Source organism: Hyalella azteca, unplaced genomic scaffold, assembly GCF_000764305.2.
Source record: "Hyalella azteca isolate HAZT.00-mixed unplaced genomic scaffold, Hazt_2.0.2 contig12774, whole genome shotgun sequence".
Taxonomy (NCBI): domain Eukaryota; kingdom Metazoa; phylum Arthropoda; class Malacostraca; order Amphipoda; family Hyalellidae; genus Hyalella; species Hyalella azteca.
Genome location: NW_025942721.1, coordinates 26,932 through 35,093, shown reverse-complemented (window position 1 = coordinate 35,093; position 8,162 = coordinate 26,932).

Genomic DNA, 8,162 nt, shown 5'->3' with positions numbered 1-8,162 from the left:
GCTCTGAACGAAAGAAGCTCTGCACGAACGAAGCTCTGCACGAAAGAAGCTCTGCACGAACGAAGCTCTGCACGAACGAAGCTCTGCACGAACGAAGCTCTGCACGAACGAAGCTCTGCACGAACGAAGCTTTGCACGATCGAAGCTTTGCACTAACGATACACACTTCATGAATTGTCGAACATGAATGCAAAAATTAAAAAATAAAAATCGAAAAACTCTCCAGTTGAATAAATAAATAACATAAGTTCAAAATAATTGATATTACTAACACAGGCATCAGAACGTTTGATAATCGAATCAAATACTGTTTTAAATGAACTGTTAACCAAATTTTATTTCGTGAAGAACGCACAATCGCACATGTGCAACAGTAGAACTAAATGACCATCTGAAGATATACAACGGAATTCCATGAGGTTCGAAAATTTTTTTAGCTTGGGGTTTGAAACTATTATAGATAGGCAAGGTAGGGAAAATTAAATAGTCGTCTGAATATGAAGCAGTGAATGCATTTTATTCATCCAGTAAAGCAGTGAGTTGCGTGTTCGAGACCGCAACCGGTTGTGAATGTTCTGCGATTTAAGAATCGGCGGTAGGCCTACGGCCTAATAAATGCTGAAACCGCTATTATTATTATTATTATTATGTATTTATTATTATAGATCACGACAAGATTTATGTTTGAATATTCAACTGAACACAAGTCGTCTTTTCCAGCCTACAGTTGCATAAGAAATTAAGAACCGTCTTCGCATGGTTGAATTAATATGTATTAATTCAACCATGCGTCTTCGTTCCCTCTAACATTTTTCTTTTAGGGTAAATTTTTAACTAAATATCATCAACGGGAACACAAATTTGCATTATTATACAAAACTGCAATGCACCTACGCATAATTGGCCACATGAATCGTTGCAGCAGCCAGCAGCGGTGACATGCTTTCGTTCGCAACAATCAGGCCCTCCTCGAGTCCTCAGCCGCACCTCGCACAAGGATAGATCCAGCTTATGCAACAGCGCAACACGGCAGCATCCTGGTACAGCAGTCGGTATGTGGTTGTGTGGAGGCACAAATTAGCTGAATTGAGGGAATGTACACACTCCCATGAGAAAATTGTTTTCCGTGTTCATACTTCTAGACACAACCGCATGCGCAGTACCGGATTAATTGGCCGTTGCAATAGAAAATGATGCTTTCAACACACAGCTATGACCGAAAATAAAGACCTGGCAATGACGATGCAAAAATGCGCCATATTAGTGTAAAATGACTGATTCGCAGAGAATTAACCTAATTTTGCCAAACGTTTACGAAAACACTAATATAGCATACGCCTAATTCAGGAGAGACAGCGGCAGCTGAGTCAACTTCCTTTTGTACTTGGAGGAATTTAAATCAAGAGTGAAGCTCCCAAACTTAGATAAGATCATCGACTTGAAGCCACGCGAAATGCTGTTACGCTTGAACTCCTTAAATATTTTAAATCTAAGTCACAATATTTCCGGTCTCCTTAGTTAACTAACTTCAACTAAATCTATCAGTATTTTTTTATCGGGTACCTATTTAACCTAATCAGCACTGCAGAATTACCACTGAACAACGTCAATGGACGATTTTAAAGCTAATTCGGAAAAATTGTCCATTGTACCCCTGAAGGTAATGTAACAGGAAGGAATCATTGCTTGCTGGACATTTGTGTTCACATAAGATTTAACCCTTCAAGGTCCGTGTAACAGAAAATTCAAACTAACTTATCAGACGACACCTGACATGAAATTTGCTGTCGCTTACTGAGGTTAAACATCGATGAAAGTAAATAAACTTCCGCGTTTCATTCAAGACAAAAGGATTTTTTACACAAATTACCAAGGAAAGATGCACTCGAGTATGAACTCGGAACGAATTCAAATTTAAGACCTAGGTATTCACTCTATGATACAATTGAATTGTCTTCCAACGTTGGACACGTGCTGAACTAAGCTGACGCACAATAAGGAACTGTAATACATGCGTCATTTTAAATAATTTTCTGAGGTTATGATTGGAAATGCTGGATAAAACATTTAGGTACGCAAAATGTATGAACACTAAAATGAACAACCATTATGGTATAGGCCTTAATACCAATGAATGCATTGAATGGTATACCATTATTATGGTATAATACCAACCATTATAGTATAATACCAATGAACACTAAAATGTAGGAACCATTATGGTATAATAATGCGCGCTAATGTCTTATAAATCATTCCAGTTGTGAAAAGAAATACAAATAACAGAACAGCTCACGAAATATTTTGTTCTTCCAGTCAGGCAGTGACGTAACAAGTCCAGGACTGAAGTACACTACAACCAAACAGAACGGCTTCAAGCAGCACACTGACAGACTTGATTCTTGAAGACTTCGTCAAGTTACAGAACGTGCGGCCACGCCGCTTGAACACTAGGCTTTCTTTGAACATTGCTGTCGATTTCAGTTTTCTGTTTCATGCTTATTGTTGCAAAAGTATAATAATGGGCGGGAACGTTTGGTCGTAATGTAAGCTATAAAACGATAACTTTTGCGTCCAGAAATATTTCAGTGATTGAAAAAATGACATTATCCATTATGCATGTTTTCTTAATAACCATTCCACCCGTACCGTAAATGTCGTGTTTTAGTGAGTCCCACTTAATTATAAGAATGGGAGAATTATGCAAAGTGTAAACAGTATATACCAATTTCTCATCAGTAATCAGTAATTTCTCATCAGTAATATCTATAGGCTATACCATAGCGAAAACATTAAAAATTTCAAATGCATATTTTTAAAAATTAATTTTCCTAAACCAATAAATATTTGCCTCGTTAGAACGATCAAGCTTCAGACATATTTTTGTCTCCTCTCTACGACACGTAGACGAAGCAAAGACGGACATCGGAAATTGGAGGCGCGAGTTTTCTGGGTTGAAGATCGAGAACAAGAGGACGTGGTGAGCGTAACTCCACATCCCGTCTTTGTCTTCGTGTTTCCTCATGCGTTGGATGTCACCAACACGTAATAGACAGGAAGCTTTAGCCATCAAATTGACACAATATCGATCGTCATTCATTTTCTTTAATCGCTCGAAGTGTTTTTCCAGATTTTGTTCTCGCTTGAGATTCCGGCCGCCCTACATTGTATTAGTTACTACGGCTTCATGAATAACCTAACTTAATAGGGAAATGAAGAAGCAAACATGAAACTGATACACTTTATTTTCGTTTCGAATGTCTGAGATCGAATACAAAATCAAATCCTTTAACACAAATTTTGGTGTCGATATATTTCCCTCACTTTATTCATTTCTCAAAAAGATGGTAGTAATGCTTGGGACGGCGCCTCAAAATTTTTAGAACATCAGGATTATGTAAAATCTATAACAAATTTAAAACTAAACCACATAATTTTTCGGCTATTTTTTCACTTATGAGTACGTACTAATTTTCTCAGAATTTGCTTTACGGAAATCAACACGATGAAACTCTCAGCTCCTTGCAACCAATTCAAACTTCTCATCGACCTTATTTCAAGGCAAAATCAAACATCAAAATTTCACCCGGACATGTAGAACTACAAAATGTTCTACTCTATCGAGCAGAAACAACCTTCATCTTTCCCTTCCTCCAGCGAACGTAATAATTTCCGTAGCTCCACTAACGGTACATTGCACATTGTGTTCTTCCTTTTGCCTGTGGCAGTAGAACTGTCCGCATACTTAATTTAATCCCGCGAAATCTTAATTAATGATATCGTGAAACATTCGACATCACTCGAGCTGCGACTGCCACTACATGGAACAAGTAAATCATCTGCCCAGAGGGTGTATGGCTCCAGTCAAGAATATCAATATTGCTGCTAGATGGCCGTATACGGCAGCGCGTTCCCGCGTCCGCATCGCGTCTGATTTGCTCTGAATTGAGAGAGAACTTCCCCGCCGCTGTTGGCAGCCGGTAGCTCATCTAAATCAGTCTCTCATGAATGTCGACGTACGTTATTTAATGCGAAATATCAGAGCTTCCTCGACGAGGACAACACGGAACGGGATTCGTAAAAATTTCTTACGAAAAACTGCGCTTCCAAATTTTACAAATTAATTCAATTTTATTGTTCATTTTTTTGCTTGATTTGTTCTAATAAATATGGATTTATATGTAAATGCGGTATTATAAATGGGTTTCCGTCTTTATATATAATTTGCGACGAAGGGCAAAGCTTTGCAATCAGTTCAGTCTGGACAACTGATATCCAAATCAAATTTATGACGGAATAAAATGAAATGAAATTTATTCTTAAACACAACAAATAAGGCCTGTGCTTATGAAGGACTACAGGAAAATGAGAGCAATGCAAGGCTCACGCCAGTGGTAATTTAGCGCGCGTGCACATGACATGCGTGTGCCAGAGGAGCAGCAGACACGTGGGGGCTCGTGCCGGGGCCGGTAAGGAAGGCAGACCGAAACGGGCGTCGCTGGCGGGCACGTGGGTTGCCCGCTGTCTCGCCGGGCAGCGGCAGACACTCCACTCAAGAATCCCAAGCTCGTCGGGTGCAAGATGCGAGGGGCGGCGCGGTGCGCTGTCATCCGCGCGTTTACTGTTCTCTTTTTAAGCTTTTTTCAGCTATAATTGCGCAGGGTTAATGAGTAGATCCCACAAGCTAGGAAGTCTACTTAAGTATTTAATTCTCAACTGTAGTTTATATTAGGCTGTCGAATGTAAAGTAGAAAATTCAATGTTGATAAATGCCAACAATTACAAAAACCAAGATTTATTATCTAACATAAAATTGAACATTCCTTATTTTTTCCATATTATAGTATCACCGAAAACGTCCAAATCAAAACGAAAACTTATTGCAGCCAACAACAACAACACATGAATGCCGAATGAGTGAATAAAACCTGAGCACTCAAGAAGCCAACCATCTACATCGACTAGAAATGTACACAAAATTTTTTAGCTGAATGAGTCGACTGATGTATCATTCATTATTCGTAACTATTGCAAGCGATGAATGATCCATTTTACGAACATTAGCAGTTTTCTCGCAGGTTGTCTAATAACAGAGCTGTGATGGTCGCATCACACGCATATCGTTATTTCGTTACTGTAAGCAAGCATAGCATCTTGGTGCGCGGCAGAAATCAGACTCACTACCGCAGATCGTCAAGGTCACTCAGACACTTTCTCCCAGCGTCTGCCGCGCGTACTACATCGTTGCGATGCGTCTGGCGTACGCCCGAGTACGCCTCAGGATATGCGCATCAGCTTGATTTTTTTGCATGCTGAACGAACCTCGTCGCAATCAATTAACGTACCACGAACGAATTTATCGGTAATAATTTCTGATTTGATCTAAATAGAATTGTTGGCATGTAGTAAACAGGCAATTTTTCTCGCTATGATCTACACAAAGTTCTAAAATTCAAGTTGAAGTTAACTGCATATTATTTATTTATTTTATCTGTTAAAGTAGCTTGAATTGAATTTGAATAGGTCGTGTACAATTCTGAAGAGCACTTTTCGGACTGGGCGGTTAAGTTTGCATTCATCTTTTAAAAATTCAGAGGCTTAAATAAGTTAAAATAACTTACAGTGTCTATAAAGATATTTTTGCTTAAGGCTGCGAGACTACAATCTTCCGTTACACTCCTGTCGCTTCCTTGCATTGCAGACCTTCCTGCCGTTGCAGACATCGCCGCTTGCAAATTCGTAGTGTTCATACGCTCACATTATAAACCCGTAGTTTAGTACCCTCGCTTGATATATAATGCTGATGAAAATGGCTTGTCGTTGGCTCTTCCTGCCTGTTGCGTAGTCCGGAACATAGTGTGAGCAAGTTCCGGACTACACAATAGGTAGAAAGAGCGAACGGTAAGCCATTTTGATCAGCATTATAGATCAAGTGAGGGTACTAAACTAAAGGTTTGCAAAGGGGAGCGCATGAACACTAAGTGGGCCTTGACAATTGGGCGAAAAAGCAAGCTGTTCAGTAACCGCAACATATTCGACCTTAAGGAGGAGAGTCCCAATTCATAGAGACCAGGTTTTTACTTATGCGAAAAATTCAATAACATGGAGTAGTTTATTCACAACTGATGCTTTGAACTGGTGAATGAACAATCTTGCCACTCTGAATGCTCTGGCGTTGCGTCTCCTGTAGCCTGTAGGACAGAAGCTGCTCTCCTACATAGGACCCCATCGAGGTGCCCGAGACTGTATTTTGGGGGATGCGGTCGACTGCTTATAAATTCTCACCTCGCCACGCAAATAAAGTAACTTCTTCATTATCCTCATTAAACTCGTAGGATGTAAATGCAAAGGAACATGAATGTATTTTATAATTTACTGAACATTAGCAACAAAAACTCACAATAAACTAAAAACTGTACCAGTTTTATTGATAATTCGAAGGGGTAATACATCATTTGGAAATAGTCGATTTATGTAAAAGATTTGGTGTCACAATAGCGTCATCACCCGTGCGTGCTTCGCTAGTACCCATCGAGGGCTCTCTTCCCAAGGAATTTAAAGGCAAAGAAAACACCAATCAAATTCACTATATCGATATTGAAAACGTTTCGGAATCCAGCTCCATCATCAGTTCTAAAAATTAAAAATGAATAAAATCATAATTTAAGTCAAATTCTAAGACAGACAAAAAACCTAAACATGACCTAACATAATATCGAAAAAAAAAACAGGACTCCATTGGAGTCCTAGGGGGTCACGAAAAGAATATAAAAGCCTAGCGATTCACTATTTCCAGATTATACGAACTGAACGCATTATTGAGACACGGTTTTCGTTTTAAGATATGTAGAGACTCCAAAATTCTCAAATCCGAGCAGCCAGAAGTGGAGCCGAGTATCCTGAAATCACACTCAATTGCAGCCACGTTACACTGTTCAGCATGGCGGCGCACGGAAGAATGTAGAGGCTTGGAGAGAGGCAAGTTAGAACGATAGCTCCTGCCACGGTGTTCAGAAACCCGGATGTAGAAGTTACGCGTCGTCATTCCAACGTACGCAGATGCGCAGCGCGCACAACTGAACTCATAGACCAGGTTTGATCGCATCCGGGCAGGAATAGCGTCCTAAGCGTCCTAATACCTGAAGAAAGAACCAATTTTGAAATTATTTATCAGCAAAACATGCAAATTTATATTCGGGAAATATTTCATAAACAAAATCTTCAGTTCTCTGGACATAGTTTCATACGCACTACCAAAATAGGTCAATGTGCAATAAATAGTTTTCTTACAATCACATTCAATCACAGTTTCAGAAAATTTGTTAGATAAGAAGCATTTGATTCTACTAAACACAAGGCATGATGGTAAACCATTGAGCTGAAATATATTACGAATGAATTCGAATTCTAAATGCATGTCATGGAAGGTAGAACAAATCCTATAGCCGCGGTATATCGAAGTTTGAAGACTATTCAATTTGAAACGAAACGAGCAGAAGCTAAAGAAACTCATACCCAAGCCGGTAAATGTCGGTTTTCGATAAACGGAAGTCTGAAAACGACCGCCAAACTTAGTAATTTTGCAATCGAGAAACGACAAGCTATTGTTGGATTCTAATTCCATAGTGAATTTTATTAAAGGATGTTTGAGGTTTAGATAATATAATCAAAGAAAAAGCCCGCATGAGAGGGATGCTTGAAGATCAGAAAGGTATCATCAATATACCTATTATAAAAAAATCGGTTCATTATCAATGGAACAATCGGCCAACCATGAAACCTCATGAAAGCATATCAAAATGTTAGCGAGTGTGGACCAAGGGGGAAGGCCCATTCCTAAACCATCAACTTGCTTATAAAGTTTATCAGCGAAACTAAAAAATGAGTTCATGACTGATAATTCCAGAAACTTTTTAAAAAGACTGCGGTTAAGATCGATCACCAGATCATTCCTATCATTAAACAAAGAGTTGAGGCAGATTTCAATAGTTTCTGTAAGAGGAATATTAGTGAACAAATTTTCCACATCGAACGAAGCCATAGTCAGGTGCTGAACATCGGTGAAATCTTTCAAACGGTCGACAAACGAGTAGGTATTATCAACAGTAAACTGGCTAGTAGTTAGACAAGTCAAAATGGGGACTAAAAATTTAGCTATGTTA